This window comes from Notothenia coriiceps, unplaced genomic scaffold, assembly GCF_000735185.1.
Source record: "Notothenia coriiceps isolate Sejong01 unplaced genomic scaffold, NC01 NC01_scaffold00019351, whole genome shotgun sequence".
In the NCBI taxonomy this organism is placed as follows: Eukaryota; Metazoa; Chordata; class Actinopteri; order Perciformes; family Nototheniidae; genus Notothenia; species Notothenia coriiceps.
This window is the reverse complement of record NW_011352052.1, coordinates 387,862-406,865: the sequence shown is the minus strand read 5'-3', so window position 1 is coordinate 406,865 and position 19,004 is coordinate 387,862. Positions and strand designations below refer to the sequence as shown.

The 19,004-nt window shown below is 41.8% G+C and overlaps 1 long non-coding RNA gene across 1 annotated transcript; it reads left to right on the top strand.

The window, feature by feature from the left end:
* Positions 1-2,951: 2,951 nt before the first annotated feature.
* On the top strand, positions 2,952-13,725 carry LOC104951879 (uncharacterized). The gene is made up of 5 exons (XR_799070.1): positions 2,952-2,962; positions 4,053-4,058; positions 6,520-6,527; positions 13,224-13,343; positions 13,482-13,725. It is a non-coding gene; the product is annotated as an uncharacterized lncRNA (long non-coding RNA).
* Positions 13,726-19,004: the final 5,279 nt, after the last annotated feature.

Sequence of the window (19,004 nt, the reverse complement as noted above, 5' to 3'; positions counted from 1 at the left end):
AGGTGCTTTCTTTGTTCTGGATCAGCCCGAATCTGCATACTCTGCTGAACTACATTTGGAGAGTTACTTTTGACGAGTCTAACAGTTGTTCCACTGGATGTCACGAGCTTTCTGAACTTATTTCTTAGCAGCACTGGCATTTTTGTGATTGTATTGTGTACAGTTGAACAATGCACAGATAAACAGTCAGGCATGGTGCGGTAAAAATGGTGTCTCCTCAGGCTCTCTAATACATAGTCACCTCGCAAACCTGCTGCTTTGCTATACTTTTACAGCCTTCAGGCCGACTGCAGGACCCTGTATTTCTCCCATGGGGCAAACTGAAGTTTGGACATTTCGGAGAGTAGGGATGAAAACTCTCATTTTGAGAAAACTGACCTTTACAGATTGCAGTGTGCGCTATCTGAACCCTCCTGGTCTTTGGATGACAGCTTTGCGCCTCGACGCTCTTCCGTGATGTATTTCATGTTCGGGGTCATTTGTTTTTTGTAGTAACTATTGCTTCGTGCAAGTGACTTATTGTGTTGGTCTTCTCTTGGATGTTTTGTTTGCTTCTTTTTTTGTCTGTTTGATTTTAATTTCTTAGCGGATTTGTAACCTCCGGAAGTGTTTTTAGTTCACAACCACGTGACGCATTTTCTGAACGGAATCACTGTTGGTCAAAAGTTGACACCAGCCAATGAGATTTCGTTTCATTGGTTTATTGACCCTTTTGTACTTTTCACGATTGGTTGCTGATGCAAAAGGAAATGAGCCAGTATTTGGATCCGTTGAGATTGTGCAGGAGAGACGGAGCTTTCCAATGATATCTCTGATGAAATGGTGCTAACAGCGGATCTGCGTTACTTTATGTTACGTTTAGAATGCTAAATTTTGGTGAAGTCTGGAGAGATGATTACAGACGCAATGTTTGAAACTGATTGTTTTTAACCCATTAAGTGGTTTTTTATGTACGGTTTTCCTCCCAAAAGGCCTGAATTGTTATGTTTGGATCAAAATAGCAAACATCAAAAAATGTAACAGATGCATTGAAAAACGATGTTGTTTTCCTTTGCCGTTTGTCTCGGCCTTTAACAAACAATTTATGCTGACTCGTATCGTTGTTTTGATTGTGCTTTTTTTTTTTTTTTAAGCGGCCAACCTCCCCACTTTTGGCAGCACCCTGAGCAAAAATGAGTCCTCCCACTGCTATGCCTACTCGGGATATCACACGCCTACTTGGGATATTTCACACCTCGGACCAAACGGAGGCGGACTTAGCTCATTTTGCATAATTGGTTGACCTGGGTCACTTTTGTTGCATGACTAATGAGGACGAATGCGGCATGAATATTAACTACTCCCATCGTCAGTGACTGCGGGTCTGAAACCTACAACATCCCACAGAACACATAATCATTTCATAAATCCCCTCTCCAAAACTCCAACCCCTGCCCACAAGCTCGTATGTGGGGAGATGCAGCGCCATGAAAATCAGACACCCCCCTCAAAAGCTAAATAGATTCAAAAACTAAACTCAGAATAAAGCCGGCTAAAAAATATGAACTATTCAGGTCCTCCATACTTAAAGCTAAACAAACAATAAATGACAGGAATAAAGAACTAATTCCTAACTACGTAATAATAGCAGGCCACACACATAGAAATGGCTGATGCCACAACAGAGTAATAAAAGAAGGTTGAGTGAACCCCAAAGGAATCTCTGGCTTAGGAGGATTTTGGTGTAAATACTGAAACCATACTCTCCTGACTCTCAAACCCATGTAGAAAACCCCCATTCAACGTACGTGCACATTGCTCCTGATCAGAGAAAATTTAAACTAATGGTTCTTCCTTTGTCGGTTCACATAAGAATCTTTTGCTTGAATAACTTCTGCTGTGTGTCCCCCGAGAAGGCAAACAGCAAGGCCATTTGGGGCACACCTCAAGCAGATATCTTTTCACATCAATAAAGGCTTTACAAGTGTGCCGACCTGTGTGATACCGTCAACGTTTTTTTAACACGGGAGAGAATAGGGGTGTAACGGTATCCGTATTCTGGTTCCCGTACCGTCACGGTTCGAAACGTCACGTTTTTCGGTGCATGCAATCACACGGACAATACCCCTTTTTTTTACGAGTCGGTGGAAAAAAACTGTCATCCACTACACTAATAAAATCCAGGGCGTATTGCGCCTAAAGCTGTGCCAGCCGCCCTTAACACAATGAAGAATAAAAAAAAACACAACAAAACGGAACAAATACAAAGGAAGAAGAAAAGTTATATGGCAAGTTCAGACACACAGGAGCAAAAAACACCTGCTGCTTTGAACGCTCTTGGGAACATTTCGGGTTATCTGGAGTGTGTGTGGTTGAACGGCTGTCGCCTCTGTCCTTTAACCTTCACCTTTGAAAACTTCTTCAAAAACATCCATATTGGCTACCACTCCTGGTCTGTCCTCAAATACTATTATGGATTCCCGTCCCCCCTCCAACCACCACCCACCTTACCTGCTGCCAGATGACGCTACAAAGCCGTTGTTGACTTGTCTATCACTCTTTGAGGTATTGCTGCGATCAGATACCTCACTTCATTTTGCTCCTGTGTTCGTGGACACGTTTAGAGTGTCATAACTTGTGGTGATCCGTGTTTAGTGTGTGTGTTTAGTGTGTTATATATGCTTGAATACTCTGTTATATTGTTAGTAGTAGCTGTTTTTTGTGCCCCTGGTGTTAGCTGCATTTCCCTTGCGCCTTCCCATAGCAGTGATTAGGTAGTAATAGGTTAGTGTCGTCATGTGTGAATTTAGGCTCACTTTTTAGGTCTCCTTCGTGTTTAGCAGTATACTGTGCCCTTTTGGCTCCTTAGTTTGGCTTTAGGCTATATATTGCCCTCTTTTTGTTGTACCACCTGTTTGTCGAGCGAATAGAACTATAACAAAGCACTTATATACTAATAAAGGACTGGTTTATCCTAAAGCCAGTTGAGTAGCACTTGAAATGTTTTAAGCTCTATGAAACCTGATGTACTTATATGATTCTTGTTTTCTTCAAGTTTGTATTTTGTTGGTCGGAACGCACATTATTGTAAGTCCGCTTTGGATAAAAGCTTCAGCTAAATGCAATGTACTGTAAAATGTTATTCCATTTAAACCCTATTATTACTTAATACACAAACCCATTTGTGTGTGTTGCCTTCCCTCATCCTAGTGGATAGTCGTAACTCACTACATGGGGGGCTAGTCCGGGATGAAATTCAATCTGAATCCTGGGGTTTATAAGTGGGTTTGGTGGTAGCAATTGGGTAAAACCTTGAGTGCAGTTCACCTGGGTATGGCGCAAATCGTTTAATTTGATGTCCTTTTTAATCGGTCCTTCAGTCAAGCAGCTAGATCAGGTGTCGTAAGGGAAGACCTGTTAGAGATTGCGCAACACTTCAGTTCTCACGGGGCAAAAGCAGTTATTAAAGCAGATCTTAAAGGCTGTCATTGTTGATGGGAGTTTGGTGGACGGGGTCAATTTTGGTGTGCTGCACCTGTCGTGATACGTTAACAGAAGGCGCATAAGCTTGAGGCGGTACCTTCAGCCTGCTCAGGGGAGAGGTGGGGACAGTGAGGACGACACCGCGGTTTATACCACACGCTCGCGTCGCCTCGCCATGAAGCACTATCCACCTGGTAGTTCAGCTTGGAGTCCCAAGAGGGGGCTAAACTAAAAGGTCCGTCTTGCTCGTCTTCAGCTGGGGCAACAGACAAAGAGCAGAGCAGGCAGATACAGTTCCCAGCTGGACAGTAAGGACGCTGGAGATAGAGGCCGACAAGCCAGTCAGGTTGCGTTCAGCTGGAGTTTGGACTCGCCAACTGCACACATTCTGGCGCTTTTTGTCCCCGACCCGTAGGCCCCCTCATCCAACCGCCTTTGAAATGGAGTAAACATCTCTCATTAGTGCCAACCTTTAGGGAGACTGAAGTGGACGCGCATTTGAGCGCCTTGCTGCAGCCGCTGCAGTGGCCGCTTGAATCGTGGCTCTCCTGGGTGCAATGGTGCAATGTAAAATTCACGGGAGAGCTCAGGAAGCAGTGGCTGCTCTTCTTTGGAGGAAAGTCTTGATTATGACACCGTTAAAACTGCCATCCTCAGAGTGTATGAACTCGTACCGGAAGCTTACCGGCAGAAATGTAGATACCATAGGAAGGGTCCTAATCAAACACATGTGGAGTTTGCCAGAGAAAAGGGAATAATGTTTTCAAAACAAATTGCTTCCTGTAAAGCCGTGAATTATACTGCTCTGAGGGAATTAATCTTGATGGAAGAATTTAAGAAGTGTTTGTCCGAGTGGACTGTGGTGTACCTAATTGAGCAGAAAGTAAATACTCTCTCAGCTGCAGCTGTGTAGGCTGACCCATGAATCTGTGGTTTTTTTTAAGTAATGTAACGCATTACTAATGAAATGTGGGTAATATATTACCCGTTACTGACTTTTTTAGGATAGCTTAAAGTAATGTTGTAAAATCACAACCGGGGGCCTTACAGTGTTATGGGCTATTGTTTATTGTTATTTGCTTTAAGATGTTTATTCTTAACCTATCATTGAATTTAAAAACTTTATTTAAATGATGTGTGTGTGTCTCTGTATTCCTGATGATACACTGAGAGAATGAGCTCATAGGGCTGCTGATCATCATAAGCTAAACAGTCTGTATATTGCACTATATTTGTATAATGTAAGCTTTGTTGATACTTTGCCTGTGGGATTACAAAAAAATAGTTAGATATACTGAATATTATTTGATCTATTCCACCACTTAATCCCAAATAATGTAGAGGTGTGTTGTAGGTGCCTTAAATAATCCCTTATTTTCTATTGAGATGTATTTTTATGTTCATATAATAGTGATTTCAATGCCACCCCAAAATTATCACTGGTTCCATCCTGGCCACCCCACTGAAAATGTCCTGGCTCCACCACTGATATTGGCCACTAATATTAATGTATTTGAGTGAAAAATACACTCAGGGACAGTGTGAACACACCTGAGCCGATGTGGCTATGTGTCTCGCTCTAGGAGGAATTATTGAGTTTAAGCAAGGGGTCGGCAACCCGTGGCCCACGGGCCGCATGCGGCCCTTTAAGCCCTCTGCTCTGGCTCCCTTGAGCTTGGACAAAAAATAAGAAGGAAATAAAATAAAAGTATTTGTAGGACTATTTATATTTTGTTGCATGGTTGAAAATGTTTTGTATCTTGTATTTTGAGGTGATACTGTGACACATAAATAAAAAACAAAACGGTTTTAATTAGGTCAACTAAAATATGCGTCACATCCTGCTACGGTCCCGCGCGAGCGCCTTTTCCTGCGAGTGAATAACCTGACCCCCGGCTTGATGAGCGAACTATGGATAAATCAAAGAAATGTACCGGAGGAACACAGGATTTAATTCTGTGTGGACAGAGTTATATGCTTTCACAGCAAACGATGCTGGTTTACCGGTATGTTTGATGTGTAGAGAGAAGTTGTCAAAGGTGCTGCACTGCCTTTACGTATTGAGGAACAACACGGGAGAGGAAGACAGCTGACATAATTCAATGGGGTATGTAATTTATTTCAGAAAACACTTTTTGTTATATTCCATGGAATGCTCTTAACATCCCGATAGCAATGAATATATTAAATGCTTTGACAATAAATACATAACAAAAACTTATCTCTGGAGCCGAAGCGCTGTAAAAAGCACGACCAATCATCTGGAGCCGGCCCGGCTAAAATAACTGGATGGCCTACCCCTGCCTGTCAGCCTGTCAGCCTTCCATCTGTGCACCACCATTTATCTCGTGCCCTCATATCTGGTCATGTGCGCCGTTCCGTGTGTGTTGGAGGAGGGGCTCTGGTGAGGAAGTCGAAGGAAGAGGCATATTTTTTCCGGTTTGTTGTATTTCAAATTCTAAGCGGCACTCGGAGCTGTTTCTCCATTCTTACCTACCTACCACTTACTTTAACTATTTTTAGGGTGCAGCTATATGTTTATTTATTTCAAAAGTGGGCCCATTTTAATAATATTTTTTTTCCTTCAATAGTGCAGAGGACTCCCCCCAAGTGCTGTGTTTAATTTATTTTAAAGTAAGCCTGTGGTATTTATTATTTAATTCTCCTTATATGAGTTCTTTGTTTCTTATTAGAGGTTAACAGTCTTTTATATAATGTAATAAATAGCCTAATAAATGCAAAAAAACTGTAGTTTTTGTCTGATATAACAATAAATACAACTTTATTAGCTATCAAGCTATGAAAATATGTGTTGCGGCTCCAGACAAAAAAATTTGGGGAAAAAGGAGCAAAAATGGCTCTTTTTGGTCAAAAAGGTTGCAGACCCCTGGTTTAAGTAATTAGCTAAGCAGTGGAGACCAGGTATAACAGGATAAGCAGAAGCGAGGGTTTTTCCCCTGTGGGCTGAATCTTCCAGGACTCCTCCACTCCTCCAGCCACCTGTTTTAATGAAATTAACAATCCTCTTCACCAAGTCCTAACCCTCCATCCTCTCAGCTTTCTCCGTCCTAAAGAGATTAGAAACCCTTCAGGAACATTATTCAGATTGTTTATCGGCTAGGGGGGTAACGGTTCACAGAGGTCACGGTTCGATACGTACCTCGGTTTGGGGGTCACAGTTCTGTACGGGTTCGGGTACAACCAGAAAAAGCAAAAAAAAAACCTTCCCAAATGCATAATTTCCAGGTTTGTTGTTTTTATATTTATTCATTAGCATACCGCACCGCTATCAAACAACATCCGACACACCTCCTCGTCCGATCCACCACTCGCACTCCATCTTATTGTAGGTCCACAGGGAACCCAACATTTTCCACACATGCTGATTTTAAAAAAGCAGGTGGGTTCTAGCTCCCTGTTGTCTTATCTGAAATCACATACTAACTTTTCTTCTTCTTGTATTTTGTTCATTTTGTTGTTGTGTTTCTTCTAGTTCTTCATTTGTTGTTTAAGGGCGGCTGGCCAAACAGCTTTTAGGGCGCAATACGGCCACTGGAATATAAATAGTGTAATGGAACCTGCCCTGAAATGAGTCTCACAGACTTTTTTCCCAAAAAGGCGTATTCGTCGTGTGACTGCATGTGACGTCCAAACCGTGACGTCCGAACAGTGACGGTACGGGACGAATATGCATACCGTTGCACCCCTATTTATCCACTCAGTCTCCAATTGAAATTAAGTGGCATTCTGTTACACTGGAGGGCTCTCTGCACAGATCTTAACCTCTCCTGTTCTGCTCCTCTCTTACCTCAATGTCCCTCCTCTCTACCACGTTTTGGAATTGTTTGTATATGTGACACAATTCCATTATATTATTTTGTATTCAGCCTTCCATATATACTTTTATATATATTTAAGCATAAACAAGGAATATGTTTCTCTAGTTAATAATTATGTGCCTTCAAACACATGTTGTGATTTTAAATGTCATGCGGCAAATGACTAATTAAACGTTTTTTTTTATAGCTTTATTCCTCTTGTTTCTATAAAGTGCCTAACGGGCCCATTATGCTTTTTTTGGGTGTTCCTCTCCTGCAGTGTGTTCTATAGGTTCTGTGCCTGTAAATGGTCTGCAAAAGCCTAACAATCCCTACGTTGCGCACAATGCAAAGACTTTACGCCATGAGCTTGGTGACCTGGGGACGTAGGCCATTTGAACCCACGATAAAAAGAACGACTTCGGTTCCCTTTGTTCGTACCAAAGAGCCCGTTCAAAAGAATCGGATCGTTCAAGAAACAGGTAAACATCACTAAATGCCTGGTGTTCGAAAGGTAGAATGATTATGATGACATCACTCAGAGTGAAACCATTTGTCAGTATGAAGCGTGCACCAGTCTGAAAGGAACCCTGTGGTGATATTCAACCACATGCTTATCAATGTTTTGGAATGATATCATTACAAAACAGGTTTATGCACAAATGCACTAATGAAATGCAGAGACAAAATCCATTCATGGGACGCTGATAACACCGACGAATATTCACGGCACGGTATGTGCGCAGACATTTGGAGGGGCTATTGGCTCTAACTGGAAAAAGGGCCTCCCCCGCGAAAAAAAAAAATATAAGACCGAAAACGATTAATTACATTAACCTAATTTGAACAGTAATTCACATCAATCATCTCATAACAAAATAAGCTAAGGCAACTACTGCATTCGGGTGACTTGGATTTTTAAAATGAAAAAACCAGGGACAATGTTTTGTTTTGCGGTCCATATCTCAATCAAAATACTCTAATGTTTTGGGAAAACTACTAAAGAAAAAATGGGGCAATTAAATGTAGTTTGACCATTGCAGATCATACTGATAAAATGAGGGCTATCTATAAGTTACCTTAAATAAAGCATCAGTAATTAATGGAAACCAGTTCAATACACATTATTCTTATTCTTATCATTTCTTTATGAGCGCTAGTAATGTGTTGTGTATTCTATACTTATTAGTATTCCATTAACTAGATAACAGAGATGGTCAAATTGAAAGAAGAGACATGCAGAAATCCTACAAGAAGCGGGGCAGTGGAAGTGTTCTCTGAGAGAGGTCGATCAAGAGAAGGAGAGCGAGCGGCCTGCCGTTCGAGGGAGTTTACGATGTGGGCAAGTTACATGGTAAGAAAGAAGGAGAATGAGAAGGCAAGTAGTCGAAGAAAAATGAAGCTGGGTGTGTTTCCCGCAGCGAGACCCTGTACTAATCACTGATGTACTAATTGTGGGCTTAAATCGATGTTATTCGAGCCAATCTCAACAGGAAAGCTAGAAAAAAAACTCTACGCTCTCTCCAGAGATGCAGCGTCTGATGTACAGGTCACAACAGGGATAACGTGGGCCGACTTGCTCCTACCCTGTGTGTCAACACCGATAGCTACGGTGCACCTGATGCAGCGTACACTGGTGAAAGACTCACACAGGCATTCATGTATTCTCATTTTGGACATCATTGTTTATTGGTGGAGTGGATAATGCGCGGGAGAAAGCCTTGATTATCAAATGAGCTTAGTGTATTAGCTGGGACTATTCCTGGCTTTCCGTGTTTATGGGATTTTGATGAGGAAGACAGCAGGTGAGTCCAGTTGGAGAGGTGAACAGAACAACTGGATTTACAACATGCAGGGCAATGCTGAACAGAGCCTGAACACAGAATAAACCCTGTTTCAAATCCTCACTGTGCCTTCCATTAGCATTATAATGACAAAGGCACGCAGAAACTGCATCACAAGTATGATCAGGCCTTAGTTGCATCCAACTTTCAGTATAGTATGTCAGAAAGGTTGCATGAATGGTCTTTGTTGTGTTTCAGGTCTCCTATTGTGCTCATTTTGGTGTTGGCTCTGTATGTGGTTGTTTAGTTTCTCTTTTGCAGATGGTTTTTATGGGAGTTATTTTGTTTGTAGATGTGTGGACTGGATCCCTAACATTTGTATTTTTATTTTCATCATCCATTTCTGCATCATCATGTTATTTGGAATACATATAATAATGATAGATTAATTTTGTAAGTGCTTTTACAGGTGCTCAGACGCTTTACAGATATAGTGGAAAAGAAAGAAGGACAACAAAGAGCCGCGCCGCGACGTGTAAGCGACCATAGCGGCCGGCTTAGGGCCCGCAGTCGCAAGCCACTAAGGGCCCTAGCAAAGATAAAAATAAAATTCAGTACATGACCGGTCAGCCAATGATAAGTATGTTTAATTAATTGTGATTAAATATGCCCAGATTGGCCTACTCTCAAGTCATGTATTATATTATGAGTCAATAAATAATACATTAACCCGTCTTTACCTGAACCTCATCCATGACACAAGAGAGGACGGCAGGATGTCATTGTCCGTGTTCAGTGAATAATATAATAAATACTTAGATTTATATAGCGCCTTTCATGGGACCCAAGTCGCTTTACAAGGAAGAACAGGGCAAAACAACATAACAAAAAACAAATCAGACAACCAGTCAGACAGACAAAAAACAACAATAATAGGGGCCAAAGGCTTGGTGAACAGATGGTCTTGAGGGCAACAGAGGCAAGACAACCAGACAAACCAGCAGAGTTGAATGGAAATAACATCTGTCTTATAGGCGCTGACGCTACCATCCTGTGAGCTGTGACAATGTTTAAATAACGTCGTCGGAACTCAGAGTTTTTGAAGATGGACATAAGAAATTTTTTTCGTTAAAAAAATGATGAAGAGGCGGCGAAGTGTGGGCCACGCAGTTGAGCCAGGTGAAAACAAGGTATGTTAAATGTCGCTAACTTCCGGGAGAGGAGGCGCGAAACATGTAAGCAAGCATAAATGTAAACAGCTACGTGACGTTTTACTGTTGAAATCGNGTACTGTAGGCTAGGGAAGGCTAAGCCTTCCCAAATATTTGTGTCACTGCATCCTGGTAAAATAAAAATATAATGTTTGTGTCTTTGACATTAGCGCTGCTATGGCAGCGCTAATGTCAAAGACACAAACATTATATTTTTATTTTACCAGGATGCAGTGACACAAATATTTGGGAAGGCTTAGCCTTCCCTAGCCTACAGTACCCGCCGCCCCTGCCTACACCTATTTCAAATGTGGCATTATTCTCTGTAAAAGTTACTAGCATGACTTCCGGTGGCGCCATGAGGTAGGAGACAGGGTGGAAACTAGCTAGTCCAAAAACCAACGAAAACAAGCTCTTTAAAACAATATTTAAAGTGGACCTATCATGCTATATTTGAAACATATATTCTAGGGCCATACCTATACAAAACATGTCTCTCATGCATTTTAGCTATGCCTCATTTCACTCTTTTCCAGCCCTGTTTTTGCAAGGGCTGATTCTGCTTATGTGGCAGACTACAGCGCCTCCAGCGCTTTCGAGCGGCCTTTCATTCCCCTGATAGGTGGAGAGTTGCCCATATAGGCGGAGCACCCCTTTTCTGATGTCAGAAAACTTCTAATAATAATCAGCTCTGTTGCAGCCCCGTTTTTAGAGATTTGGGTATGGAGGAAAAGAGACAGGGTTCTGTTTTCTGACACTTTGTGAGTTCCCTGACACACCGGGGACACATATTCATGTATAAAAGACGTACAAAAGTGCATTTTGCATGATAGGTCCCCTTTTTTAAGGTTAGCATATCAACTCAAAACAGCTAGTCTGGCCCCTAAGGAAAAAGTGGATCAATTAGCGATCTCGTTAAATCCGTAAAGAAACCGAAGCATATTTTCCAGCCTTTTCTATCTGCCAATAATTTTTCTGGATTCTTAAAATAACTATTATTTTTAGAATATGAGAAAACTTCCCATCACAATTTCCGAGATGAACAATCCGACCAACAGTGTAAACCCATACTGTAAATACGTGTTTTATTATCATAAAGAAATGAAAGATACAAATCTCACATCATACTGTATAAATTGGATAAGAACTTTTTGCAGATTAAATTACAATAGAGAAATTCCAAAGATATATATTTCTGGTAATTTGAAACTTCCATCATTATGCAATTTATCCAAAAGAGAGCACAACACAATCGTTAATATTCTACCCAAAACTCGACTGAAAAATAAATCTTTATATGTTTATTTATTATTTATATTAGTTTATCCTTTCACCTGGGCAATTACAACCAACAATCTACATCACTAGATACCACAAAAGTAAGAAAATAGTTTTTTGTCCTTTGAGTGAACCATTATTTACTATTAAAAATGTTTCCCTTGTCATCATTAAATCATGAACTCTCTTGTTCAGCTTGCTCGTGTCTTTGTATGTAACTCTGCAAGACATGTAAATAGAACAAAGCGATTTAATGAGCCGTTCCCTGAGTTGTCGGTGCTCTGCGACCATTGCAATCTCATTAAATTAGGCACAGGGCCGCTGAAGCTGTTTCACTGAATTAAAGTTCCCCGATGAAATGCAACATTCAGGTGGATCTCGAACACTAAACCCTTACAGAGGGCCGTTCATTATACATGTAATCCTTCTTGTTTATGTTTTGGCAGCAGCTTCCAGCCCCCACAGCCGAATCAGCAGGGATGACAGTGAAAGGAAATGGTCTTGTCAAGTGTGATTCATGTCCCCCCCCCTGCTTTCTCTCCTGGTGCCAGTACACAGACTTCTGAAGTGTAGTTTGAGAAGTTGTGTTACGGCAGATATGTCTACTCACATTACAGACTGGAACACTTCCTATAGACAGCATCATTTTCACTGACCAACCAGTGGTGGAGCCAGGACATTTTCAGTGGGGTGGACAGGATGGAACCAGTGATAATTTTAGGGTGGCATTGAAATCACTATTATATGAACATAAAAATAAATCTCACTATAAAATAAGGGGTTATTTAAGGCACCAACAACACACCTCTACATTATTTGGGATTAAGCTAGTGGTGGAATAGATCAAATAATATTCAGTATATCNCCCTCCCTCCCTCAAACGTTATGTTATTTCTGGATCCCAAAATGTGATTTCCAAATCTTGGTTCAACATTTATTCACATAACTCCGCAGAAGGAGCAAGCTACGACGTTTACGACGTTTTTAAGACTTGCTGTGACACCTTTATCTTGTGAGGAACCAATATTAGTGAGGTATGACAACATTATAACTGATGCAGATGTAAATGAGTCTTAGTTTAATTATTTTTCTATTTTTATTTTTAACCAAAAAGTATGTGGGTATGTTACTGAGCCGTATACTCTAAGTCTGGTTTCCCATAAGAAGCTTAGACCAATGTTAATTTCCCAGATTTACAATGAGTCGCAGCATCAGGATCCTTTGGGAAATCTAGCTACAAATCCACTGCTCCAGTTAAATCAGGCTTTCATGCGCTGCTGTGAATGGAGTTGAGCTCTCCTGTCTGCTTTTTCTTACTCCACCATTGTACCAAGATCTGCTATAGTCCTTGTTCTGAACCCTTCCATCTGGGCTTAAGAGTACCAGACGGGCCTCATTCCTCATCACCAGAATGTGGTTCAAATCCCTCTCCACAACATTTACACTCGTGTCCCTTGCAGCAGTGCGGTGAGCAGAGAAAAAGCACCCAGACACAGGTGCAAAGACAGAGGGAGCCAGTAGTAGGAAAGAAGGCCAGAGGCTTGTCTACGGAGCATGACTGGAAAGGCATTCAACCACAATACCCCTACCCAGTCCAGCTCAACCCTGTCCAGTGTGTGTGTGTGTGTGTGTGTGTGTGTGTGTGTGTGTGTGTGTGTGTGTGTGTGTAGAAGCAGAAGCCTAAGAGGGTGAAGGCGATCTACAACTGTTCGGCGGACAACGTTGACGAGCTGACGTTCGTGGAGGGCGAGGTGATCGTGGTGGAGGGCGAGGAGGACAGCGAGTGGTGGGTGAGTAAACAGGAAGTCCATCAAGAAACCCATCCCTCGACACTAGGCCCCGCCCCTTTGTGTGTTAAAAACATGTGCTGTCATGTGACTAGCGGGAAATACAGATTCTGAGGCTTTGTGTGTAATTTGTGCTTTCAGTTTGGTCACGTGGAAGAAGACCCGACGAGGAGAGGAGTGTTTCCTCTGACCTTCGTTCACTTCATCACTGAGTGATCGGGAGACACGAGTCAGCATTATGAGTCCTGGGGGGTGTACTACAAAGCTGGATGTTCTCTTAGCGGCTAACTTCAGGTTAACTCTGGGTCCCCGGTCCTACGAAGCTGGTTCTCTTTTTAGCAGGCTAGATCTCCATGGTAACTGATGCTGAGCGGCTAACCTGCCCCGGAGCAGGTTAGGTTGCAGGCTAAGAGCTCAACTCAGTGAAAGCACTGCCTGCTGACCAATCAGAGCTCAGTGTGCGGAGTTTAAAGCGATCAAGTCATATTACAGGAGAAAGGAAATACAGAAAAGCTGCCGTTGCAGGAAAAACGGCCGGCAAAAATCAGCGACTGTGTGAACGTGAACATTAATAGAATATCACCTCCCATCTTCAGAGCAATCTGACTATTAGAACATTAGAGTTAAGAAAGCTTACTTAAATATCTGCCACAACATAAGTAACCGGATCAGAGTAACATTAAGTACAGTCCGCGGCATATCACATCATAATGTATCATCTCCTTATCTGAGTCAGCTGAGCCGTATCTGGCCGTGCAACACTCACAGTGTCACATACTGTATGCAGAAGGATTATTTGAAGCAACACATTAAGTTGAGGAAACACTCGAGTCAAATGTAATGAAAGTCAGATGGTGTCTTAGACGGGGCAGTGATATCATAAACCTGTTAATGTACGGATTCAACACTTGTTCTGTTACGGCCACCTGTATTCACCTTGCAGGTGCAGCTATGTGGCTTTTGATCCTGATAGAAGTGGTTTTAAGTCATGGATGTTAAAGTTATTACTCTCATAATGTCTAATATTATAGTTGACTTTTGCATTCGGAAGTATGACGGCTGCGCTGTCAGCTAAGCTTCTCCATGTTGTGATTGTCGAATGCTCCAGATACCAACTTTCATGTGATTACGCACGCTAGACTAGATAGGACATCGGCTGGCTTGAGGCGATCCCACTTGATAACCCGCTGCGTAGGACCCGTTTAGCGAGAGCGGCGTATGTTTTGGATTAGGCCAACCGGATCTAACTCAAACATATCCAGGTAGGTTGAACCAGGCCTTCGTAGTACAGGCTCTCGAACCAGAAAATGAGTCAGCGCATTATGAGTCCTTACATTTATTAAAACATTATCATATTTTATAACACTATGGCAATTTAATCGACAAGATCTTATTTTTGTAAATGATCCAAAGCTGTAAATATAAAAGCAGTTAGTAATTTCCTTGTGGAGCTGCAGCGAGGATCGACTGCAAGCGCGAAAGTCTTTGTAATCGAATGACCGTTGTTGTTGTTGTTTTGTTGTTGTTGTTGTTGTTGTTGTTGTTGTTGTTACCATCTCCCCCACTCACATCTGGAAGGGCTAACGCTCAACACCCTTCCATTGAGTAAGGAGTTGCTGCTGTTTCCAGGCCCGTGGCCAATAGGCGGTTTAATATGAGACCTCATTCTTGATGCTCTTTGTTATGCTACGATGTCTGGATATCAAACGACCTTTCCTGTCTGCGCATGATTTCTGCAAATGTACTTCTTCTTCCTGCTCACTGTACCGTCTTCCCTCGCAGAAAGAGTCCTGTGTTGGCTCTCGTCTCTGTCATGATGTGTCCCGGCTGAGCTGTTATGTGAGAGAGGGTTTGATGCCACGCTTTTGACTTTACGTACTCTTTTATCTGATAACAGTGTTTATTAAAAAACCCCTGAAATCCACTCCTTTTGTAAGTGCGTCGGATTTTAGGCTGACAGACATCAGTTTTTCCCTTTTCACAAATATATAAAAACCGGCCAAACGGTGGTACTGCAGCTTCTGTGACGTCATTCTTTCCCCCATTGACTTACATTGGGAAAGAGACATGTGTAAATTCAGCAAGGGTGCATTTGTTTTTGAGCTAAATAAACTCAAACTGTTTTATTTCCTATTTAATCATTAGAATGTAAACGTACCTAAATGCTCTAAAAGCTGAATCGCAGAGTTATTTCCGCCAAAAAAAAATGAATATTTAAAAAAAATGTTTTTTTTAAAACAGTTAAAAATATATCTACTTTAAAAAAAAACACTTAAAAAATATTGTTTNAATTGAGTTTTATAATTATATCTGTGTGTCTATCTAACAGTGCTGTGTGTGTGTTCTTAGGCTTCTGCTTCTACGCACACACACACACACACACACACACACACACACACAGCACTGTTAGATAGACACACAGATATAATTATAAAACTCAATTCAAAGATACTTAATATAAAAAATTAAATGATGTGGAAAAAACATCTATTTTGAAATACGGTGCTAAATCAAACTGAAGTGTCACATGGTCCATATTGCACTTTGTGACGGCGTCATCACTTCTGCTTTTCTGGTTGAGGTTATGAATGTAAACTAGTTCCCCTGCACTGACAACAACATCAACAACAACAACAACAACAACAGACAGTGTGTGTTTCTAATTCTCTGCCCCTCCAAGTCCACCCTGACGGGTTGCGTTCAAGGACTTACGGAGAAAGTGCTCCTGGGTTTAGGAGTCGGAGGACTCTGTGGGGATGTGGGCTGCGAGCCTAAAGAGAGAAATAAACAACTTCAATATAAAAACACATTCATATTGAGAGGTGTGTGTGTGTGTGTGTGTGTGTGTGTGTGTGTGTGTGTGTGTGTGTGTGTGTGTGTGTGTGTGTGTGTGTGTGTGTGTGTGTGTGTGTGTGTGTGTGTGTGTGTGTGTGTGTGTGTGTGTGTGTGTGTGTGTGTGTGTGTGTGTGTGTGTGTGTGTGTGTGTGTGTGTGTGTGTGTGTGTGTGTGTGTGTGTGTGTGTGTGTGTGTGTGTGTGTGTGTGTGTGTGTGTGTAGTGTAGTAGCTATGTGTGTGTGTGTGTGTGTGTGTGTGTGTGTGTGTGTGTGTGTGTGTGTGTGTGTGTGTGTGTGTGTGTGTGTGTGTGTGTGTGTGTGTGTTTGTTCCTCTGCCCTTAGGCAGATCCCCCAATCAATGATTTGGAGTCATGACAGAGGACTCTTTGACAGAACGCACACACATTATCCCTCTGCAGCCCATCATACAAATGTCACCTGTTTTTCTTTATAAAAGCCATATTTGTAAATATCCAAACGCCATCGTCCCATGACGGCCACAGAATCAGTCAACCAACAGAAGTTAACTGTTCCCATGCCCTAAGGTCTTCCCTGACCTTCTTCTCACCTAAAAGTCAGCTATCTGGAATGAATACATTTAAAAATGAGAACAAAGGACTATGGTCTCGTTTAACTGTGTGACTCAATTCTCAAGGCCTGCAGGATGTGCATCATTAACTAACAAGAATTTAACTGCATTATATCTAAGGAAAATGTCTCTGGGAATTCCCCTGTTAATTGCAAGGACTATTGATAATTAACAGAGACTCAAGGGGCCTCTTCTTGGTATCTGCAAGGCAGAAGTCACTCAAGGCAGAAATCACAAGTTTAACACACATTCTATATAAGGTGACTTTAAAATGAATATAGCAGAAATACACTATATAAAACTTTCTGCTATAATATGTTACTTTAATACTTCAAATAATTTAAATAATACTTCACATGTTACTCATTGGTCCCAAATCCCTCACCAAAAACAATAACAACTTCTCTCTCACCATCGATTACTCCACTCTGTCTCCCTCCCCACACATCCACAACCTTGGAGTCACTGTATACAGCAACCACACCTTTGAAACCCATTTAAACCACAGAGCAAACATAACATCCACCCATCACTCTCCATCTTTGCTTCCGAAACCCTTATCCATGCCTTCATCTCATCCAGACTGAACTACTGCAACAGCATCCTGTATGGTACATCATCTAAACTCAATAACCTTCAGTACATCCAGAACTCTGCTGACCACATGAACCCTGCCTGCAGAACTTCCATTTGCTCCCTATGCGTCAACAAATACATTTTAAAATCTTTCTCCTAATGCACTAAGCTCTGAACAACCAAGCCCCCTCCTACCTGACAGACAGTATCCACGACCACACTCCTTCCCACAGCCTCAGCATAGTCACTAATAATGAGCAACAGAATAGCTGGGTTTCCCACACAGAGGTATTCCATCTCATCTTTGCCATTTGGAAGATCTTTCAATGGGATGGTTTTCTCAATCACTACTTGGATTGGCAACACTTTTCTGATTTCCTCTAACAGTGGACTAAATCTGCATTTATTCCTCTGTGTATCAAAGACGCAGACTCATTGTTCCCACTAAAGTAGGGGTGAGTGTAATAAGGAGGCAAAGTTGACGTTCAGTGTGTTACCGGGAGCATATAAGGATTTATCGACCATGTTGAAAATGTTAAAAAAAATATGTCTTTGAGAACACGGCGTGCGGAAATATACGGGTCGTGCTGCAGCTAGATGTGCCTGTCCTCTGTAAGAAGGTGTCGGCGACTGACATGCAAGGAAGAACGGCTGTCCACAGGCTGTTCCAACTTTAACAACTGTATTAACTTCCAGGGTAGTGAATTGGACATGCAATTGTAATTGGGTGTGTGGTATATTTTCATGCACGGACACGCATGTTCCACAACACACAAACTGAACAACACTCAATTTTCCGACCGCTACCAGCGTCCTTGCTATCTTGTTATAATAACAAGTGCACGTTACGGATGCAATATGGTTGAGACCATTCGGGCTTATTCTAGAGGGGTGCAAGGAATAGTCCAAATAGTGGGGGAGTTTTATACAATATGTTTAAAACATAAAAATAAAAAGGTTTAAAAAAGTTATTATTTAATGTTTTAAGGAGGTGACGCTACTCAGCCAATCAAATCGGTGCAGTCAGCACGATAGATTCAAACACACACACACAGAGACGAGACAAGAGGAGAGAAACAGTCGGAGTAATTTCAAATGGCGGAAGGTAGACAGCGAAAACAGAGCATTTAATTATCCCTAAATAACTAGGTCAAAATCGCTCAACAGTAACATCCTTCTCACTTCACCGGGAAAATTGCCAAAGTGACACCGCTCTAACCCCCGGAGACCAGTCTTGTCGTCTCGATTCTCGACAGTCCAGTGCCTTGTAACTCGCGAAACAGGGACGAAAAGCACGCAAGGTCCCTCGCTTTTCATGAAACCTAAACCGGGTCTAATTCTTCCGTCTACACTACCATATCAAAAACTTAACGGTCTACAGTAGAACTCACTAAAATATTATCCCTATGGAGATTTTTACATGGGACCTTTTGTTATTCGAAAATTAGGACTAGAGATTGTTAGACCGGATCAGGTCCCCCAAAAGTTCCCCCACACAACCGCATCCACTCGGGAGGGGAGTCTCCTTGTATTCTTGTCGGCGCCCGGGGGGGAAGGGTTAATAATAACGACAATAATAACTAATAATAATAATAAAATAACAACAACAACCGACTATTAAAAAACCGGTCCCCGATAAGTTTACGTAAAGTTCTCCAGTCATTC